Source organism: Pyxicephalus adspersus, chromosome 5 (genome assembly GCF_032062135.1).
Source record: "Pyxicephalus adspersus chromosome 5, UCB_Pads_2.0, whole genome shotgun sequence".
NCBI classification, from domain to species: domain Eukaryota; kingdom Metazoa; phylum Chordata; class Amphibia; order Anura; family Pyxicephalidae; genus Pyxicephalus; species Pyxicephalus adspersus.
In genome coordinates, this window is record NC_092862.1 from 131,519,752 (window position 1) to 131,542,427 (window position 22,676).

Genomic DNA, 22,676 nt, shown 5'->3' on the forward strand with positions numbered 1-22,676 from the left:
GTTCAAACACCATAGTAAACCTCTGAAAAGCATATAGTCTAGATCACTGTTTCTTTATCTTTTTAGCATGGGGCAACCCTTGAAATAAATTCCAGTTATCATTTCTATATCCACAGCTCACAGTATATTAGTGTGGTGGTCAGTAGTAAGAATGAGTAGTTGCCTACCCTTTTATGTAAGGTGAAATTTCTGAGTTTAGGTACACTTTAACCAGTTTAGAAAGTAAAATTAAGTTTCCACATCAACAAAATTTCACCCCAGTGAAATCTGGGATTTTGTGAAAAGATCAATTTAAATTCTATTCATTTAAAAATTTGAAATTCTATTTATTTTTAAACTGATTAATCAATAACACAAAAGTGACTGCTTCAATTTAATGTCATTCAGTGTGTTTTGGATAGAGTGAGAAGGCGGTAACGCTCTACTGTTGATAGATATTTTGAGTTGATCATTTCATTTTGCCTTTGTCCTTTAAGGCGTTGTGATTTGCTTATCATGGATATAAAATTGGATGCCATGCACTTCCATTAGTGGACCCAATTTACCCTGAAGCTCATCCTGGCATTGTGCAACATGTATTCCCAAGGCTTCAGCATGTTATCAGACAATGGCTGTTTAACCTCGTCATTATTCCAGAGGCTGGCAGCACAGAGCAGTGCTTCACTGGCACTGAAGTGCGTTCTGGCAAGAGGAAAATGAATACGTAGAGCTTGTGTCCCCTGAGGTTTATTCTCTGGAGGAAACCTCTTTGTGTAAGTGTGATGAGATGCTGCCTCTGCTGACAGCTCTACAGTCCATAAATCCCTAGGGTAAAAAGAGATACTGTAGGAGATATTGCTTGGAATTAGAACCATCCATTAAATATAAGCCCGAATCATTGTTCTTCTGCTTTCGCATCTTTTTTTTTTTTTGTCACAACGCTACCTGTAAAAATTATCTATCAAAATAATTAGATTTTTGCCAGAGGAGAAATGTAGCAGGTGGTAAAATGAGCCGTCTGAAAACTTTGTCTAAAGAAACAATAAAATCTACTCTTTGTTTCCAAGTCAAATGCTGTGAGCTTTCAAAACTCTTCTTGTTATAAGAACATTTAATTCTGGTTCAACAAGGTATTTTTTTGTGTTCATTCAGCATGTTGGTGAAGCAAGCTAGATTGATGGTTTTTCTTCTACGTGGACCTAGAACTTCTGTTATGTGCTGGAAATATGGTTGTAAACGGCCTGTAAATTTTTATGGGATTTGTTTTCAACTAATAAATCAAAAGTATAAAGTATCCAAAGGAAGAATTTTTGTCCATGTAATCTTACCACTGTAGAATTGAGAAATAAAAGAAAACCGCTTTTTAGTTGAAACTTTTGTCCATATTTTGTTTAGCTTTTAATTTCCACCCCCTTCACCCAAAAAACAAAAATGTTGTAAAGCATGACTTAAGCTACGTACACACTTCCAATTATTATCGTCGGAAAACGAACGACGAACGTTCCTGCACGATATACACGAACGATCGTATAGCACCGATCTTGCACATAGAGGTAACGACACGATCGTTCGTAGATATTGTACACACAATAGATACGATCGTTTAAGCGATAGAGGAACTATGTGCATGACCGGAAAGTGAACGGACGTTCGTTCATCACGCATGCTCTGACCATGGACGATCAACGAACGACCGTACACACGAACGATGTTCAACGATCGTCGTCCAATCCGATCCGTCGGTCCGGTCGTTCGTTTCCAGCGACTTTCCTCGTTCGTCGGCGTCGTTGGTTACTTTTTTACGAACGATTTTTTGCCCAATCGATCGTTCGTCGTTCGATTGGAACGATAAAAATTGGAAGTGTGTACGCACCTTAACCCTCTCCTTGCTCCTATTTTTCACAGACCAGGATATTATTCCTGTGAGCTCAAGCTATCATGGATTTGTTACCTGGGAGTGTCTTTGCACCAATCTCAGTTTCAAAGAGAATATCTTAATGAAGCCATGAGCCCTGTTCTCTACATCAATGATAACCTTCTACTACCAGAGGAAAACAGAGGAGAAAAAGACCACTGAATTATCAAAATAAATAGTAATGGGAAGAAATGGGGGGAGGGGGGGGGGCTTAAACATGAAGTTTTCTTTCAAAATTATATCATTTTTATTTATGTGCAATACATTTTATAATGTCAATCTAAAATAAAACCATTAATTTTTTAGTTTTGGATGGAGTGTTAAAGATTTAGAATATATGTCATGTTTTTTTTTTGTGGTCTGTGCCCTACAATAAAGATTTATACTGTTTACTGATCTTTGTCACCAGTAAGGTGAGGTGATCCAATAGGAAATCCAAAGTATGAATGAATGAATATTAATATTTATGGTTGTCTCCAAAACAGAAAAATAGGAAGAAATAGCCCGATTGCGGCACTTGTTTTGGTCACAACTGTTTGCAATTTCCCCAAACATTGTAACGCATCATAAAATAAAAATTCTATTTATATATGTAAAAATATAGAAGAGAACAGCTTTGTGAAAGGTTTCATGGTCAGCTGCAACTTTAGCTACCCTAACCACTTCCTTTGTATCTTGCATGATGTGCAAGCACATCTGTATTTAAAGTGCACGTAAAGTCTTCTCGCCCTAAACATGTTCAGGAGATGCAAGTGCTGTTTTTTTTTGTGGGTAAAATGTCATAGCGTAAAAAACAGTAATATTTCAATAAAGACACCTGTTTTATTATTAGTACAAACAAAACCTTTATATATAAAAAATACTATAATTAAATGGAGATAAAAAATATCTTAGTGCTGTAAGGGGAACAATTTGAATTTATCATTTCTCTGATATCAGGCCTTAATATCAAAACACTTATCAGATTAAAAAAAGAAAATATCTAATAAGCATGTTGTTTGTTTTCAGCTGAACAATTGAACATGTATTTAATATGGATGTCAAGTAAATTGTTTTGTCCACTTGGAACAGTGGTCACCAACTGGTGGTCCCAGAGAAACTTTTGGTGGCCCACAGAAAAATGTGAACATTATTTGCAATTTGTATGTTTTATTAATAATAAAACAAATATAATATTCTAATAAATTTTTATTTTCTGAATGACAATTTTGACCTTTATTTTGCACTGAATTCACAAACTGTACTAGAGACGGAAAAACGAGGGAGGCGCAATGTGACGTCAGTGTAGTCTCAAGTTGTATGAGGCAACTGTTACCGAGCCGTACGCTTCAGTATTGTTTCCACCATTACAACAGTCACCCCGCTCCACAGATTCTCATCTGATTATTGTTTTTATTTGTTTATTTCTCAGATGCTAGTAACTAAGTAAGGTAAGTATGATCTTAAGCGTGTATTTTCTTTAACTGGTATATTTAATGGTATCAAATAGTTTGACTTTGATAACTATCATTTCTTGTTTGATCTTGGGTTCGAATGAAATAAACCCATAATGAGTGAGAAAAAGCAAACAAATATTTTGCATTTTATTAGTAATACCAAAGATAATGCAATTAATGATAATAGTAACAATAGTAATACTTCACTTAACCGTGAGCCGATCAATGAATCAGAGCCTCCACAGTCCTCACCATTAGGAAGGTCATTATTTCGCAAATGTATTTATCTTTTTTAAAAAATTCATATTAATGGTAAGCAAGATTTCAAATTATGAATTTAGAGGTCTGTGAGGTCCCAAAGGTTGGTGACTGCTGACTTTCAACCCAGTGTTGTAGCCTCAAAGAGAATTAGGCTATTGTGTTCTGTCCACCTGTGTGGAGGTAAGACAAGACCTGAGCCAGATCCTTCACACGGTAACCTTGGCATACTGGCTTCTGCAGTAAGTCAGTATGATAGAATAAGAGGCCTTAATTGGTGGCCAGTAGAAAGAAAGCCTCCTACAATGGTGGCTGAAATTATACCTTTATAGGCAACTAAAAATATCACTGGGGTCATACAGCTGGCTCTACCATGTGGTTTTGCCCCTGAACTATTCAAATATCTTCAGATAAACTGGGCTTCCAGGAACCCTGATTTAGAATAGTTGGTCTATGCTATGTGCCTACATGTCACATCAGAATGAATGATATACTTGATGGCAGCTTGTGTCTTATGAGAACCGTGCAATACTGCTACAATCAAGGCAGTATCACGCTGCCTACTGCACTCCTTATCAATGCCAGTTGAAGAATGGCTTAGGTGGCTTAGGAGAATTATTCGAGACATACATCCAAGGATATACATGTAATAAAGTGGTCCACTTTAGTACAGAAAAGTGTAAAAGTACAGAACAAAAAAAAATGTGTTATGGTAACTATATATTGATAATACTTGTAATATTAGTATTTCATTCATCACCTCCTTTTTTGTATTTACCTTTTTTTTCTTCTTTAAATTAACAGATCAAACTGCTCAGCGAAAATTACAGTTAAACAGACAAGCTGTTCACAAAAGGTGAAGCTGGAACAAGCTTACAATTGACAGCTTTTATTTATATTGTTTCGAAAGAACAAAAAAGTTGTAACATCTTAGAAAGTGTTAGCTGTAGTTGGATCTTAGTTTGTATAGTTAAAACTACCATGTCCAGGATAATAATAATGCAGTGATTTCAGTGCAATCAACAGTGTTGTCACCTTGTTACAAAAAGTAAATAACAGATCTACTGCCAGGATGAACAGATACTCCAATCACATAACAAGGGAACACAGAAAATCTTTAATTTTTGTTAGAAATGCTACAGAAAGACTGCATTATGTGTCATTTTTTGTTTGACCATAGTAACATAAATGAACATCAAGATCAAGATCAAGTTAAAAAAGTTCAATATAATGACCATGATGTAATAAAACTCTCCAAGACTGGTGAAGATAGACTATCTTGGGAGAACCCAGATGATCAAACAAACTTGAAATGGATCTGGTCTAGGGCTGAAAACATTTGCCAAGCATTAGCAATGATGTTTTAAGATATCTATTCAGGTTTGCTGGATCGCCCAAATTCCCCCATGATAATCTCTTTTCTCCAGTCTTGGAGAGCTTCTATAAATTGGTCCCAATGTAAGGTAAACAATACGCTATAGGTATAATAATACCAAAGTATATCAATAATAAAACAAGTAACAAGGTATATCAATAAAAAGCAAGATAAAATACATCAGGTCATGTAACCCCTATATATTTACAAACTTCTTTAAAACTAACTCTGAATAAAGATGTATTTTACTGATAATATTCCCGTGCCCTAGTTTATTCTCAGGCACAATAAAAGCTCAGCATTAGTTGATATTAAATCTTTAAAAGACATTTTCTCCGCCATTTAAAACATTTATTTGTCCTGCAAGAAAGCTCAGCTCCACATTCTCATTTGCTGCCCTGCTAGTCTCAATACACCAGACAATTTTAAGGTAGTAAAACTCCCAGTGATGGAAGAATGACCTAGATACTCAGGCTTCAATGTTGGTAACAAAGCTGAATGTTTTTCTTACTATGTTTAATTTGGATTGTATAGTACAAATATTTTGGGGTAAATTATGTGAAGTATAATCAAGTGATTTCATTGCAGATCTTCACAATATTTGCTGAAAAGTCTTTACTGTTTTCAGGAAAGTTGGATATCCACTCAGATACTCTGGTTTAACAAACAATTTGCGTCTTCAAAGGTGAACCATGTAAAAATTTAAATAACTTTGAACAAAGTTCATTCTTAAGCTTTGTGCCACTAGCAAACATTATAGCAAAAATGGGTTTTAGGTACTGTAAGTGGTGAAATTTTGTCATGAAACTTGAAGCATGTATATGTTGATCTACGTCTTGAAATCAAAGGTCTTCTAAAGGAACACATGGATATATTTTAAGACTTACACTGACTCATTTTGGCAATTTAGTAGCAGCTACAGAAGATACGAATGTATTGCACTTAACAAGAGGTTTGCATTTAAAAAATTCAAACAGGTTGTGATTCAATTGTGCAGTTGAGATATTGCAGTATTTGAAGCTATCTAAAGCAATGTTTGGTAAACTATAGGTTGGGACATAAATTGGGTTGAACACACAAAACAGTTAGTGAACACACTAACTAGGGCTGACAACTATAATGCATGGTGTTCCACTTTATATAGTTTTTGTGTTTGTATGATCCTTTGCACTAGAATAATGAATAGGGGGGCATTCACAGTTTTACATTATAAATAATTTGTATTAACATTGTATTATTTTTAACAGGTGCCAATCCTTCTAGAAATCTGGAAGTCCAATGTGAAGCCATCCTTGTGAAAGCTAAAGCTTGGCCCAAGTTGGATCATGCAACAGGACACCAATCCCAAGCACACCGGCAAATCTACAACAGAATGGCAGAAAAGGACAAAAATAAAAGAACTTTAATGGTCTATTTAAAATTCAGACTTTAACCCAAAAGAAATGCTGTGGCAGGACCTAAAAAAATGATAATTTTTTTTAATACCGAAAACCATGTCTTTCAATTATTACTACTAAAGGTGTTTCAACAAGCTACTGAAAATCATAAGGTGTATTTGATTTTTCATATAGGCTTCTGCATTTTGGCTTTTTTGTTAAATAAATAAAGATACAGTAGAATCTGTTATGTGTTGTTTTACACCTAAGATTTAAATAATTTTAGAATCTGATAAGGAGCAGATGATTACAACCTTACACCCAGACCTTACAAGTGAAGGAGGGTGTACTTACTTTTTCATACTATATACTTTACTCTCCTTACCATAATAACTGTCATAAAGTTAATTATGGCTATATGAATTAAGGTAACATTTTGTGTAGGTTTTACAATCTTGCCATTCTTTTAGGCTTTCTTTAAGTACACTTTTTGGATTAGGTACACATTTTTTACAAGACACAGATTTTCCAATATAAGGCTCTTCCATCACAGAATGTTCATTATTAGGATAATAAAGGTATGTACTGGATATATGTTAATGTTCAAAAACACGATAGTTAGTACAGATACAAGCTTGAGTTTGTGAAGAATCGTAAAGTAGGAAAGCAATACCGTTATACTGAAGGAACAAAAAAAAACAACATGCAGGAAACGCTATAAACTCTTGGAGCCGTAAAGCAATTCTCACCACCAATAACGTTCACCTGACATAGCACTCAGACTAAACTTTAAGCTTAGATTACAACCTACATACTATTTACACAAACCTAAGTTTGCTTAACATAATTGCAGTGTACAAGTGGATAAAAAGTATCTTTACCATCTATGTATTTTACATCTGAATTTAACTTTTATAGCTTTTCTACAGGATAAAAGCTACACAAAAAACATTTCAGAAGAAGCAATAATGTCATGGTTCAACAGAACAGAAATTGCTATGTATGAGTACTTAAAATGAAGTTAGTAAAGTTTTTAGAAAGTACAGTTATCAGTATTAAGAGAAGATACCAATCAGGTAAGTCAGACAGAAATTCTATACCACAATGACAGCTATAGGCAGACACCACAAATGAAGGAAAAGTCCATTTACGTATATATTGTGAGAGAAATATGGAGTTAAAAGCCAAAAGATTAAAGATACTGGACCATTACACCTATATGAGCTTGTGGGGCATGCCTTTCTAACATTAACAATAACATGGAACCCCCCCATGCTTTCTTCCGAGAATGCGCTTTCTAGAAGATGTTTGAATGTAGATTTGGGGTGTGCAGTTGGAAATTTGTGCCCATTCGTAATTTTAGTAAAGAATATCATTAAAATAATATTAATAAAAGTAATAATAGTAATATTATTTTAGACAGTGCCATCATATTTCTTGAAACTGTTCAAAATTTGAAACAAGCCTGGGTGTATAAATGTTACACAACATGATTGTCACAGTTAAAAATAGAACAGCAATTTTCTGCTTTGATAGTACCTAGTTCCCACCAAGATTGCTCGGTGCTTCCTGGGCTCCTCCAATTTCTGCTTTCGGGGGTGCGCGGTTTGGGTAGCATGGAGCATATCGGATATCTGATGGCCCAGTGGTGAAAGAATACTGGGATAAGGTTTCCAATTGGGTTTCAACTGGGCTACTTACTTCCCTCTCGTCCAATCTGGAATTGGCTTTCCAAAGCAAAATGGACTTGCTTCTACCAAGTACACTAAAAAACTAAGCAATCATATATTGTTAGCAGGCTGGAATCACACTGGCTAAGGCCTGGAGATCCTCTAACAACTCCCTTGTATCGCTGTTTCTGAAACTCAAATGGATAATGGTAAATGACAAACTCACCTGCCATTAAAGACATTCCCCATGCTTTCAAACTTACCTGGAACCCATGTAATGACTGCTTATCTTCTTCACAAGGCCTTTCCTGATGTGGACTCCCCACTCCCTAAGCACCTACCCCCTTATTCCCTCCCTTAGTCCTATGAATGTTCTTCAATATATACAGGTATTTGGTTTGTTACTAATATGATTAGAATATGATTCAATTGTTGATTGTTTTTCCAAACAGTTACACTATGTATGTTCTTTTTGCACTCATTTCCCATCCCATTTCTCCCTCCCCAAAATGTTGTTGAATAAAATCCTATTGAAGTAAAACCTACAGAAATTATAGGAAGTAATAGAAACAGAACCCTACGAAGTATGTAGCTAGTGGAATGAGTTGGTACAGAGGATCACTACAACATAGGTGAAAAGTTTAGTTGAGTGATGGCAGCAGGATAGCTAAGCTATGTACACATGTCAGATAATAGTCACCTAAGATGAACGTGCTGGTTCCCGGCAAAAATACATTATGGCGAATTAATGACGAAATGGGATTACCACTGTGCACTCCAATGGAGAAGAGCATAGTTTGGCACAGCTCATTTTTTCTCCTCCTCTCTCTATTAAACAGAACATCAATGAGCAATGTGTGTTTATCTGTTCATCGATTACGAATATTTGTTTCTGGTGACAACCAACTGATGTTCGTTGGACATCTATACAAAGTTTAATGTTAATATGGAGACTAATATGGTCCATAATGATGGTCAGAATGTCAGTAGATTGGAGAAGAAATGCTTCGTAAAAAAACATAGCAGGATCAGGAGGTTGATAGGTAACTAAAATTTGGAGGTGGTAAGGGGAGTATAGGCAGGCACAATAAACTTCAATGGATTTGAGAAAGAGGGAAAGGGCATGGAAGTGAAGTTTAAGGAAGCACAATTTATGGAGGAGAATTCCAGCACCACCACCATGTCTGTAATTATTTAGAAGGTCTGGCGACAATACACAGTTTAGACCTGGTCAGATGGAGTCAGCCTGGTTTCACTAACCCAAAGAAAACACATTGATAATAAAAAGACCAGAAGAATTTGTTACAGACAGAACAGACATTCCAAAGTGCACCAGATATAGATGGGGGGAGGAGTAGAGAACTGTGATATACTAATAAGGTTAGCTAGATTGCAGCTGTTAGCAGGTGAGGATGAGATCTGTAAGTTACAGAGCTATGCTTAGCATTGGCAAGAGGAAGAGAACGTGATCTCTCAAATAAGAAAAGGTTCTCGTAAACAAGATGTGGTGAGAAAAGAAAAGAAAGGAGAAAAGTGAAGTGTCAACAGATAGAGGTTAGAGTGGGCTGATCTGTATAAAGACAATGTCAAAAGTAATATAATAGTTAATTAAAAATAAAACATTATAGAAAAAAGAAGCAGGTCAGGGCTGAATAAAAGGTAAGGTTGCAGATAAGTGAAGATTGTGAATTTGTGAAATTGGGTATTGATGTTGGAGCAGGAGACCTGGCTCACAATCTGGGTTGCAATGTGTTGCAAAGGATTTCTATTGATGGAAGGACGGGGCTCTGTGATCCAAGGGAAATGGAAAATGTTGCTAATTTTTTTACCATCCTACACCTAATGTGTGAATTGAACTGGGGACTAGCAGCACCAAGGTGCAGGAAATTTGCACATGCAATTTTACAATTATATAATATGAGTTCATAAAACGCTGTATAAAAAAGCAGGTGTTTCCACTAATGAGTGCTAATAAGGCTGTAGAAAATGTACAGATGTGTGATAAAACGTTCTTTATATAAAACTGTAATCCAGTGGTTCTCCATGCACAGTCTGTTTACTACAGCTTTATTTGGGGAACAGTAATCTTCCACAGTCAGAAATGACGGTCTTAGGTTACTAAATGGCGATAAACATGGTAAACCCATTGAAGGGACTATAGCCCTATACAGTCATGAGATGTTAGATCACTTTGTTGGACAGATGAACGAGGAGTGCTGTACACATAGCGTCATTTTGTTCAATGGAGGGGAAAGATCAACAGAGTAGTTTTACATGTGCACTCCTAACTGCCAAAAACAAAACCCCATTCTACAACCATCAATCCAGGCTTGCCAACCGGTGGTCGCTGAAAATTTTGGTGGTCCATGGCTTTGCCTGATGTGCCCCTCAGTGGGGACAGAGGAGGGACGCTGGGGGGGGGAAACACAGCGGCGAGAGCCGCAGACCAGGTCTCCTGTACGGATTGCAGGCTCAGGGCTCATTGCCAGGATGGGAGAGTGGGAAGGTTCTGGCATCATCACTCTGGGGCAAGTTTCTTCCCCTTTGAGTGACACACGGCTTCCCGCGCATGTGCCGCCCATAAATGTAATGGTCCATAGGTCCAAAAAGGTTGGTGACCGCTGTTCTAAGAGGTAAAGGGAACATGTAGGTGCTAATATTTTTTCGATATTTATGTAAAATAAATAAATTTATGCTAAACAAGCAGTGCATATTAGTTTAAAGAAATCAAATTCTCATTGCATTTCTTGGAAATGATCTGTTTTTCTATCTACATGAGATAGACCTCTGGAACTTCTAATATGTTTCCTACTGGCTCACATGAAGTTAAAATTTTATGATTATGATATATCTATCTTAGCTGTTCACATAGCAAAGTGAAGAAGGCTCCTTGCAAGGTATATTTCACTTAGCTTTGTAAATAAAATGAAGCTCTGCTGTCACATAAGGATTGATTTACTAGTGGAAATTTGGGATGTTCCCAAGGTGAATTATTATCTTGCAAGGAAGAATTCACATAGATTTCAAATAATACCAAGTAATGAGGTGATAATTCACATTACAATGAATACCCAATCACTTTGGTAAGTGAATAGTCTGGATTTCTTTAGTAAGCCAATCCCTATGCCTGCATAGTGAATCTCATAATCGACAAAATATGCACATATCACATTTTAGTGTTCCACACCCTCACTAGTCAAAGTTCTGGGCACCAAAGCTGCTGCCAATTTTTCTTGTGGTAATCCTCTTCAGCTATTGGATCCATTCAGCCAATGGTGGCACTTCATTGCATGCGCACGATTTACATCCTCCTGCATTAGTTTTTCTTGTATTTTGTAAAAAAAATTCTGGACGCAAGGGGCCAAAAAAACAAAGCATGTTTTTGTTTTGTTTTGTTTTTTTACAAAAAAAATCTTGCTTTTTTTTTTTTAAGTAAATTCTATTTTATCGTGCTACAGTTTATCAAACATTTTCGAAACAAAATAGTCTAAGCAAACCCGGAAATGCTTTACAGGGCCTATTGGCAGGAAATGGGTTAAAATATGCTGCTAGGAGCCACACATACAATAGTTGCTATGGCAACCTTTATAATCTGACAGACAATTCTGGCTGACATTTTTTTTTCCCTGCAACCTTCACAAACTCACTAAAATGCATTCAATGTGCAAGGGAAAACCATAGAAAATGTATGCAAATATATACGCGTTCTGTGACACTATCTATCATCTCGAGCTGTGATAGGTAGGATGAAGAACAGCTCATGAATAACCTGCAGGAAAAAAATAAACATATAGCCCGGTAATGATATCTGCGGGTGCAGGTTTAAAATAAACCGATGAATCTAACCAAGAGAAGAGACACCGAGTCCTCACCAATACAAACAGCTGTACCTGCAGATGGTGCAAACAGTTTTTTATATCAATTCACCTGCAATGATTCAAAGAGCTGAGGTCACTAAACCTCTTAGATTGTAAGCTCTTCGGGGCAGGGTCCTGTGTCATTGTTTGTATTTGTCTGTCATTTGCAACCCCTATTCAATGTACAGCGCTGCGTAATATGTTGGCACTTTACAAACACAATTCAATAATATTAAAATTATTATTAATAATAAAATAATAATAATAAATACAGCGCTCTACTTATTTTTTGTATAAATTTAAAATGACCAGGTAATATAATTACATTATATTTTATGAACTCAACAACCTTTTATCCTGTGAATATGTAAGTTTCCGTTGTTTCGTGCATTTATTATCACTTTATTTGTTGTGTTGCTTCTGAACAGAAAAGGAAATAAAAAATAAACATTGTACAAGAAGACATAAAGTTTCACCAAAGGAGCTGATGAAATGTTAGCAAACTCAGATTAGGATCAAACATGCCTATGCATCAAAAACTACTGAAGACAGGACGTGATGAAAGGAACCACTCAATAGTTAATGTCAACAATTGGCCTTCATAGGACATTGCAGTCAATAAATAAAAGCCATCTTATTCCGAGGGCTACAAAATTCACCCTTCATCAGGGCTAGAAGAGCGAAATAAAATTAAATATAAAGTCTAAGTGAATTTTGTTAATAAATGTACATGGATTAAGTGCTGAAAATTGTTAGAAAATAAAAAAATATTTATAATATTTAATATAATAATAATAAAAATAAATAGTATAATCAAAATCTTACAGTGGTAAAATAATCATAACATTATATTAGTGTAATAATACATGGCAAAATATACAATCAAACAGTATGCTAGAACCTGAACTGATATATATATATATATATATATATATATATATATATATATATATAGTTATCCAAATACAAGAACATATACCAAATGCCCACCAAAACCCTCTCTCACTCTTCTAAATACAGACATGACAATTTTCCTCCAACACAGATATAAGTAAGCATAATTTTATACATTTTAAATTAGGTTCCACATTACTGACAATCCTTTTTTATTTTTTGGGAATTGGCCCCTATTATTCTGGCCCATAAGCTTAACAGGAAATGAGGGGCAATCTCTTTAAAAATGAAGTAATATGTTTCTTAGGCAGTTGCTTTCAGCATCTTCATTCGAAGATTTCCTTGTTATTCCTGTATTGGTGACAACTACAAAGTACTTTTCCTCAGTTTCAGTCTCAAGGACCATAGTCATCACGACAAATAAAAAATCATCTTAGCAGATATCTGTAAAGCAAAAACGTGAGGGGTTTTAGATACACTTTAATGTAGAAAAGGAACTGGCAGCCTACCCTTATTATTATTATTATTATTATTAATATTATTATTATTATTATTATTAATAATAATAATAAATTAATTAATTGATAATAATAATAAACAACCATATTTTTTATAGTGCCAATGGATTACGCAGAGCTGTACATTAAATACCCTTAAATAATATTTTGTGGAATCAAGAAGACTGACCACTTCCTGACTTCTTTTATCTCTTACAGGATATAATAGAAATATGCAAGGCACAGTCTCTGACCATCTACCTTATAGTGGGTGTCCCCACTTCTAATTTCAAATTATAAGTGACTGTTAAGTGGTTACAACCCTCAGTGTCTTTGAAAACCTGAAATATTAGTTTGGGGTGGACCAGCTTTTTAATGTTCTGCAGACAAAATATACATTCTGCAGATTGTAGACACTATTGCCAGAAATGTGTGTTTAGTTACTGGAGCTTTGCATTGTTTGCACAGCTCTCCACACCTGCCAGTCATTGGGCTCACATCCTGCTTCACCTTCCACCAGCAGTGATGTACATACACTGACATGGACAGCTCCATAATGTTCAACCAACATAAATATATCAAATACATAACACAAAAAATGGCTACTTTTTGCTGCAGCTAATCAAAGCAGTGAAATCAGAGCAATTTCAGTACAGAAGTGGAGCATGTAAAGACTGAAGGGAAGGTCAGGGTTCTTCTTTACATCGATCACAACCACAATTCAAAGTTTTTTAAATAAATTTTGCTAGTCCTTTAAAGCAGAGTTTCTCAACCAGGATTCCTCCAGTGGTTGCTATGGGTTCCCTCAACAATGAGCAGTTTGTGACTTTTAGGTCAGTTTATGTGACACCAGTGATCCTTTTGGCTATCTATAAGAGTGACATTCTTCCTAATGGTCAGCAATGTAAGAGACATTCTTCCCACTGACCACCAGGATAATATACTGTGAGCTGTCGATATAGGAATTATAGCAGGGGTTCCCTACAACCTGAAAGTTATTTCAAGGTGTTAAAAAGGTCAAGAAACACTGATTTAAAGTATCTTGTAGACAAAAGAATCAAAGTTTTTAATGTATTTGTTCTTTAGATGTCTGTGTCCCTTTTGGAAGATTTTTCTTTGCTCACTGACTTAGAGAAAGAACATGAAATGAGAGGAAATTCTTCCTGTAAAGTAGCAGAAATACTCATGCAGACACTTGACACAAGCATCACTTTTATTCCTGTTTCCATAAAACTTAAAGATTCCTCCACTTTCAATCCGGATAACAATGGTCACCTAGATTAATAGTAAAAGTGATTCTCCCCAGCGGGGTCACAGATTGCAGTAAAACCAGGGGCTGTAGCCCTTCAAGAGCTTTGCTCCTTGAAGAAAAATAGGCGTTTGATTCTAATATGACGGCTATATAATTTATATTTTCTGGTATTTTAATGATTTCTTATCAGATGTATACTTTAGCTCTGTACAATCAGTCTGTAATTAACCCACTACATTTGGTAAATGACATTAGCTGGTAAATACAACATGTTACTTTGTATCTCTTCGTATTTTCCATAAGTAATGTTAGGAATTTATAGCATTGAAGGGAAAGCATTCCTCATAGCAAATGGAAATGCAATCATGGGTGTTGACAAATGGTTTCTTTAATAGGATAAGATGAATATTTGGGGTCTGACGTTCCTGAGATGCCTCTTTGTATGTTGGAAAAGGCAACAGACAGCAAATCATTACATTTGTTACATGAGCAAAATCAGATCGAAAAACCTTCCTTACTTTAACAATTTGCATACATTTATTTATGTCTTCACTTAATAAAATAATTGGGAAAAGGTTGCAGCTTGAGCACCAGAAAAACATTTTTTGTAATGTGTAACTAGTTATAACATAATAAAATAATTCACCCTGAAGGATTAGATTACATAAGCCTTTCTTGACTTTTTTAACATAGGGAAATTCTTAAAAATACCTTTCAGGTCTTCATGGAACCAAAACTATATTTACTATATCCACAGATCACAATATATTAGTGTGGTGGTCATTGGAAAGAATGCTTCCTACGTTGTTAGCCATTGGGAAAAATGTCAATGTTACAGATCAAAAAGACAGATTGCCAAAAATGTTGTTGGTGTCAGTTAAACTGACAAAATGGCACAAACTGCTTATTGCTCAAGGAACTCTTAGTAACCTCTTAAGAAACTCTTGGATTCCAGGGAACCCTGGTTGAGGAACACTAGATTACAGTGACCCTGTGGCTTTGCAAGCACAGAAAAATGGTGGCCCAAGAAAATAAAAGCTATTTCATTTTGTCCCATGCTGATCTATCGTGTAACATTGTTTTATTGTACGATTAGTATCATTCCGATTCCCTCTACCATGAATATAAGGGAAAAGCAGGGGTACATTGCAAATCTCTGTTCACACTCCCTGCACCCAGCACTGGCAGCTGCAAATTTCCATATTTCTGGAGCAAATTTTTATTGCATAATTTATGTTGATTATTGCTACTATTTTTATGCATCCATACTTCATTCCACCCACCGTGAAATCAATTTCTTACTTATATGATTCAAAATTCATAAGTATAGTATTTTCTGTTTTTCTTTGTATAAAAAACAGGTCCAAAGACCAGATCATAAATTCCTGCGCTTCTGTAAATTACAGAAATATAAAAAAAAGTCTTTGTGTAGCAGAATTTAATTAGTCTGCTGAACAAGAATTCTAAAATCTCAATATTCTATTTGCATATTATTTCAGAAGCCCATTGTGCCAAGGTGGTCAGCTCAGACAATTAAATGTGAGGAAAGGAGAGGGAAAACATCAGTTAAATGTATTCCATGTACAAAAACATCTATGCAAATGGAATGTTCAAGGTGAGTAAGCAGAGGTTTATGACCCTCTTATGCACTAGAAAAAGGGGGATTAGCAAAAATACACAAAATAGAAAAGGAGAAACAATATTGTATTAACATGAAGAAGTTTAGGTGAAAAAGGGAGCAAAATAGTTGGAAAGTCTGTGGGTGAATTCCAAACATGTATGGCATTGATACATTGAACTTTATGTTTTATAAAGAAGCAGCCTTGGATTATGAGATTTTTCAGTGTGAATGGAAACCCAAGCAAACGAACCTAAGAATAGTCCTAGATTTGTTCTTTTCTTTAGTGAGCTTACCTTGAATATGAGAACACATTTAATGAAAGTTATGACCCTGTATTTACATGGTGCATTGCTTTTCGGCTTCTGTTAATAGGCACTATTGTGTTTGGTTGGGATGTAATGATGCAAAAGCGTGTAAATCTTTGTTCCATACTGTATGCAATAGCATACAGGTAAGCGCCTGTGTCGACAAACATTTGTTTGAGTCAGGTTTAGAATTCCCCTACTAGTTAATAGGAATGGAAAACCCAGTTGAAACAGGTGAAGTGAAGATCAGAAGGAATTCAAATACAAATTGTGTGCACCTCTAAATGAACTGTGAATGAGCTCTGAAGCATCACAAACTGATGTCAAACTGATGCCACCGACACATGCCAAAAGCATTAAAACACGGGCAGAGGTAACCACAACCACAGGCTGCAACTAATTACTAAATCTTCATTTAATAGATCTTCAAATGGTATTCTTTATATGAAAGCTGTGGTAGTACCTGAAATTGACATGCTAATAAATTCTTAAAGGTGTCAATCAGAAAGGAGTGGTACAAGCAATGGAAGGAGCACGCTTTTAAAAGGAGAGGGTGGAGTGATAAAGAAGTGAACTCATTAGTTCTCTTAGATTGTAAGCTCTTCGGGGCAGGGTCCTCTCTTTCTCCTGTGTCACTGTCTGTGTTTGTCTGTCATTTGCAACCCCGATTTAATGTACATTATGTTAGCCCTATATAAATCCTGTTTATTAATAATTAATAATAGTTTGCTGCTTTTTCTTTCACCATCCAGTCACAAGCTGGAAAAGGAATAAGTGTAATGACTTTTGCTCAAAATGGACAGAGTTGTGTACATTTTAGGATTGGCTGGGCAGAAACACAAATCCTTTGGCAGGTTAAACAGCACCCTTACCTATTTAATGTACAGCACTGCGTAATATGTTGGCGCCAGATAAATCCTGTTTAATATTATTATTATTATTATTATTAATAATAATAATATTATTATTAATAATAATAATAATAATAATAATAACACTATAATAATAATAATAATATTATTCCATCTGTGCATTTGAGTGTTCACCTGGAGTTTCAACTTAAACTAGGTAAGATGTTTGAGGATGTTACGAGTTTGTGATAACAAATATTATCATAAGCAGTAGCATAGATTTATGAAGAAGAGATGTCAAACAAATCAAATTTCTTTTTACAAACACGTAAGTGGAAATTTGAACAATGGTCCTCAGGCTGATGGGTAAATTTAGACCTTAGAGCAAGCAGTATGGTACCAAAATGCCCAGACAATGCCCTAGATATAGGTAAATATGGAACTTAGGAGGTGGGGAGGGGATGGAGGAGAGGTGGAATTTTTTTTAAACTTATTCTTACTTTTAAAGCAAAACTAACTTCCACTTTTAAGGATACATGATCAGGGGGGTCATTATTGCAGAAAGGGACAAGCGATGTCCCTTCTGCAATAATCCCTCCTACCTGGCTGATTGCTCTGGGTATCTGCCTAAAAAAACTAGCAGCTATAGCTTTGATTAGCAAAATACCTTACAATCTTCGTTTCCCCTGCATGTGTCAGGAATGAACTCCTGTGTGCCTATGCCTTATGCCATCCTGGCATGGGCAAATAAGATGGCCAAAGACTGTAAGGTCTGTGAAAATATGGAATAGGCTCCCTCAGGAAGTAGTTTCAGCAAGTTCTATAGATTGCTTTAAGAAAAGCTGGATACTTTTCTAGAAGCACAGAATATAACTGGGTATAAACATTTTAAAATAAAGATAACTGAAACTGTTGATCCAGGGAACATCTGATTGCCTCAGGGAATCAGGAAGGAATTGTTTTCGCCTGTTGGAGCAAATTGTCTTTTTTCAACATAACTGTCTATGTAACTAGAAGAAGAGCTATAAGCTCTGTATGCAGAACATGTTTGTAACTGTAGTTCCAAAATAAAAGGAACAAGATGTGGTTCAAATACTAAACTTAGATGGCTCTCCACATTTGTAAGGAATACTTAGCCCTCTCTCTGGTCTACTGCTCTCTCAACTGTACTCCAAACTGCTTTGACTGGCTGACCTGGACCATGCCCATGGCTTGAATGGGGAATGTTCCAATCCCAGTGAGCTGTGGAAAGTGGTTGCTTTGGTTGTTGGTAGAGAACTGGAGATGGCCCATAATCCCTTACAATGAGCTGCAGGCAACTAAATTCAGCAGCACGAGGAAGAAATGGTGGTTGTCTATGAAAACTGCTCCTGGGTGCATATAGGAGCACCAAGCAGCCACTAACCATGTGGTTTTAGACCAATGTGTAAAAGGTTTTATTGTTTATTATTATTATAATTATTATTAACAATAATAAACAATATTTATATAGCACCAACATATTACGCAGTACCGAACATTAAATAGGGGTTGCAAATGACTGTTACAGACAGTGACAGAGGGGGAGACTAGTACCCTGCCCAGAAGAGCTTACAATCTAAAATATTTATTAAGGAATTTTTATTTACATATGGCTTATGTTAGAGCTTACTGGCCCATGATCTAAATGTAAAAAGATCTGATACAATACATAATAGAGAGACAGAAGGATAGAAATGCTTACCTTCAATTCCAACCCCCAATGCAATATTTTAGAATATGTAAACCCAATTAGTATACTTTCTTTAAATGTACAACCTTTGTTATAACAAAGGTAATGTTTATTGTCTTAAAATCTGCAGCTTTATTAAAAAAACATGATTTTGCCATAAAGGGCCTGGTTCAGGCACTTTCTGGTATAGGGTGACAACAAACCTTTTCCGGTCTGCCTTTTGTGCTTATACTTTGTCACCCTGCCACTGATTCGGAAGAAGGATAGAACATTTGAAATGTCATGAACAGCGCTGAATTTCCCTGTGTCACCATGTCCACTTCCGTTATTGCACATTTCCCAGCACGAGATAACACATGTGGGTGAATGAGCCCTGAACTCTGTACACAGGTCATAGCAGCGGTAAGTGACAGCATGACAATCTCTCCTGCCTTAGCAGATATATTCTAAAGTCAATTTTTCTGTATTTATATAAAAGACCTCAGAAGCAAAATACATAAAAAAATAATACAAAGAACAAATTAATTGTAATTGTAATTTCAATCAGTATTTGCAGCAACTGGCGCCTTTCTTTAGCTGCCTCCTTTGAAATCCCTGTTTGGGGCACAGCAGCTTCATTTACAATCATTCTGTGTGAGTCATGCAATGCAGAATCAGGTTTGTGGTCCTAAAAATAGTATTACGGCTTGTTATACTGGCCCCTTGGAGGGGCTCTCCTGACCGACCAGACTACATCACGGAGCTATGAGACCTAAGCCACAATTTATGAGCTTTAAAGAGACCCTGTCATCAGTCCGTACATTTCATTGATAATCTTCCTGTAAAATGATATGTGTATTTAGCATATATTAGTCAGGTTTTTATCTTTACCTAAGTCGGCCTTGTATAGACATCCAAAAGCCCTTTACTGGAATCCATCCTATAGCAGTGTTTCTCAAGCAGGGTGCTTCTCAGGTCAGTTACTGACATCTTTTTAGCTATCTGTAAGCAGGGGTGTAGTGAGGCGGGCACGGTTGGGAACGCCATGCCCTTACTTTTTTGGGGAATGGGCATGCGTGCCCACTCTTATTTTGCAAAGAATTCTTTGGTGCCGGGGCTCTGGCCAGAAGGGGGGCGGACCGGCCATGTCTCCCCTATGGAATTGCTAGCTCAGGGCGGTGGGTGGGTTGTCTCTTTGAACAGAATCCTCCCACTCTCCCATCGCAGGCTCAGACCTGGGCGGGTTTTGGTATCATGACCTCTTTCTGGGGCAAGTTTCTTCACCTTTGAGTGACACATATCCAGGGGTGTAGTGGGGCGGGCACGTACGGTGCCCTCCTCTTTTTTTACGACTACACCCCTGTCTGTAAGGGTGACATTCTTCCCACTGTCCAGCAATGTCAGAGGCATTGCTTCGTGCTGACCATCATGTTAATACACTGTGAGCTTTAGATACAGTAAATATAGCAGGGGGTTCCCTAGAACCTGAAAGTTATTTAAAGGTTTCCCCTTAAAGAAAATTTGTGCTATAGTATTGCCCTTCACTCCATCTCTGGCTGTTACTCAATAAAAAATTGTTGTCCATACTTACAGTAATTTCCTTTCCAGGTGGCCCATCATGTTTGGGTCATTTTAGACTTGTGGCTGTCCACAGCATTGACCCTGTTCCTAACTGGTCCATTGGGAACCATTGTGTGCCTGTGTATGCCTATGGTTGTGGTGGTTTGTGGTGCAGTTTCTGAAAGCGTCAAGTTGCTTTTGGTTGCGCAGTTGCTTTTCCTCCTCTGAAGGAAGAATCAGACCCCAACTTTACTCAACCGCATGACAAAGCCATTGTTCACCTGCATAGGGGTTGGAGAGGGGCGGCTGGGAGCTGTATTTTTTTTAACTGCAAATCTGAAAGGGCCTTAAAGAGGAACTATACTCAAAAATTTAAAAAAAAAAAAAGACACACTTACTTTAATCCCGCAGGGCAGTCCGATCACTTTGAGGATTTCCGGCATCAGGTCCCACATCGTCCCAGCATCCGTCCCGGAGCATCTTCATCTTCTCTTCCTGGTTCTTCATGCTACGTCACCCGACCCAGGCGCGAAATCAGATAACGTAGGATGAAACAAATTGCCGATCTCACTGCTCGGGCATGCGTAAAAGGAGCGCCCAAGAGCCCCCTGGGATGGCTGACTTAGGTATCCCGGGGGGCTTTGTGCTCCCATTCATTCTTGATGGCCTAGGCGGCCGAGAATTAGAAAATGGTGCTGCACACTTTTTTTTTCTTTTTTCTTTTTTGAAAAGGGTGTTGCACCCTACATAAAGGTGTTCTCTACCCTTTTATGTAAAGTCAAAATTCTGAGTATAGATACGCTTCAAGCTACTATTGGTCAGTTTTGCCCTTGTCACCCTATAAATGTGCAGCGGGAATATCGAAAACTTTTCTCCATACTTACCCTACTTTTCCTTTTCTGGTTGTTCATCAAATCAGCCTACTATAAACGCACGAGGGCCCATAGTAGGCTGGCATTATATACAAAAAATATAGTTATGTAGAAATGTGGGAGGAGAGACAAGATAGCTGGGCCAGCACTGATACTCTGAAAAAAAGTAGAGGGCTATGATGTAACGAGACACAATAATCTTGCTGATTTATATAGCACCCTCATCTTCCATGGGGCTGTACAATACACAAGACAAACAGTTAAACAATTAGGGCAATACAGGTAATAAACAGTCAAACACCGAACAATTTAGCATTCTTTTTAATTGAATGAAAAAAAATGAAAGGGTTTAAAATACTTGTTTTTTCTCTGTTTTATTTCCTGAGATAATAACAAGTTTTCTTAAACTGTTGATAATTACAAAAGATATATTTTTTTAATAACTAAAAGAATCATTTCCATCCTCCACCTACATTGCAGATAATGACCCGCCATAAGGAGGCGCTATACTGAATATATTGAGTTAGGGTATAGGCAAGGGGCGTGTCTGGCTCAGGTGTTTGTCACGTGACGTTCGATGAATTTGATACATTGTATCTCAGCCAGGTGCTGTGTGCACGTGGTAGGGGGCGTGTCTGTCTCGGCTATCCTGGTAACAAGCTCTGTACATGCGTGCTGTGTGACGTCAGCAGCCTATAAAGCTCGCTATTGAGTAAAAATCCCTCTGGGATGAGGAATGTTCTCTGGCCGCCTCCTATTTCTTTGTGTCGGTTCCAGCTCTCAGCTCTGGAAAACGTTTTGGTTCGGAGCCCAGGGATAAATGTGACAGCAAGAAAGAGAATCCAGACGTGTATTGCTATGGGTAATTAGCATATGTGGAAGTCAGCATAGCAGCTGTCTCTGTGGCGCAATCGGTTAGCGCGTTCGGCTGTTAACCGAAAGGTTGGTGGTTCGAGCCCACCCAGGGACGCTTCTATTTTTTCATTCTGAAGTCATTTTTTTGCAATGTACTAAATTCAAATTAAGATCTGCTTCACTGTTTTTTTTTTTATTAATCTTATTTGTTCTAAAATCAGAATGTAGGCATGGAGCATTGGACATGATATACTAGTATGCTATGTGTATTTATCTCAATTGACCTCCTCTCTCCTTCGCCGTTTTGCTTCTAGCGCTTTCCTTCTTTGGGTATTGGACAAGCACTGATGATGTAAATCCTGGGCATGGGTGCTGGACTTAAACATGCTCCATATCCCCCCCAATGTGTGCTT

General features: G+C 36.9%; 1 non-coding gene across 1 annotated transcript; it reads left to right on the forward strand.

Annotated features, from left to right (window-relative positions):
- The first annotated feature begins 22,304 nt into the window (after window positions 1-22,304).
- TRNAN-GUU (transfer RNA asparagine (anticodon GUU)) lies at window positions 22,305-22,378 on the forward strand. Its single transcript has one exon. It is a non-coding gene; the product is annotated as a tRNA-Asn (tRNA).
- Window positions 22,379-22,676: the final 298 nt, after the last annotated feature.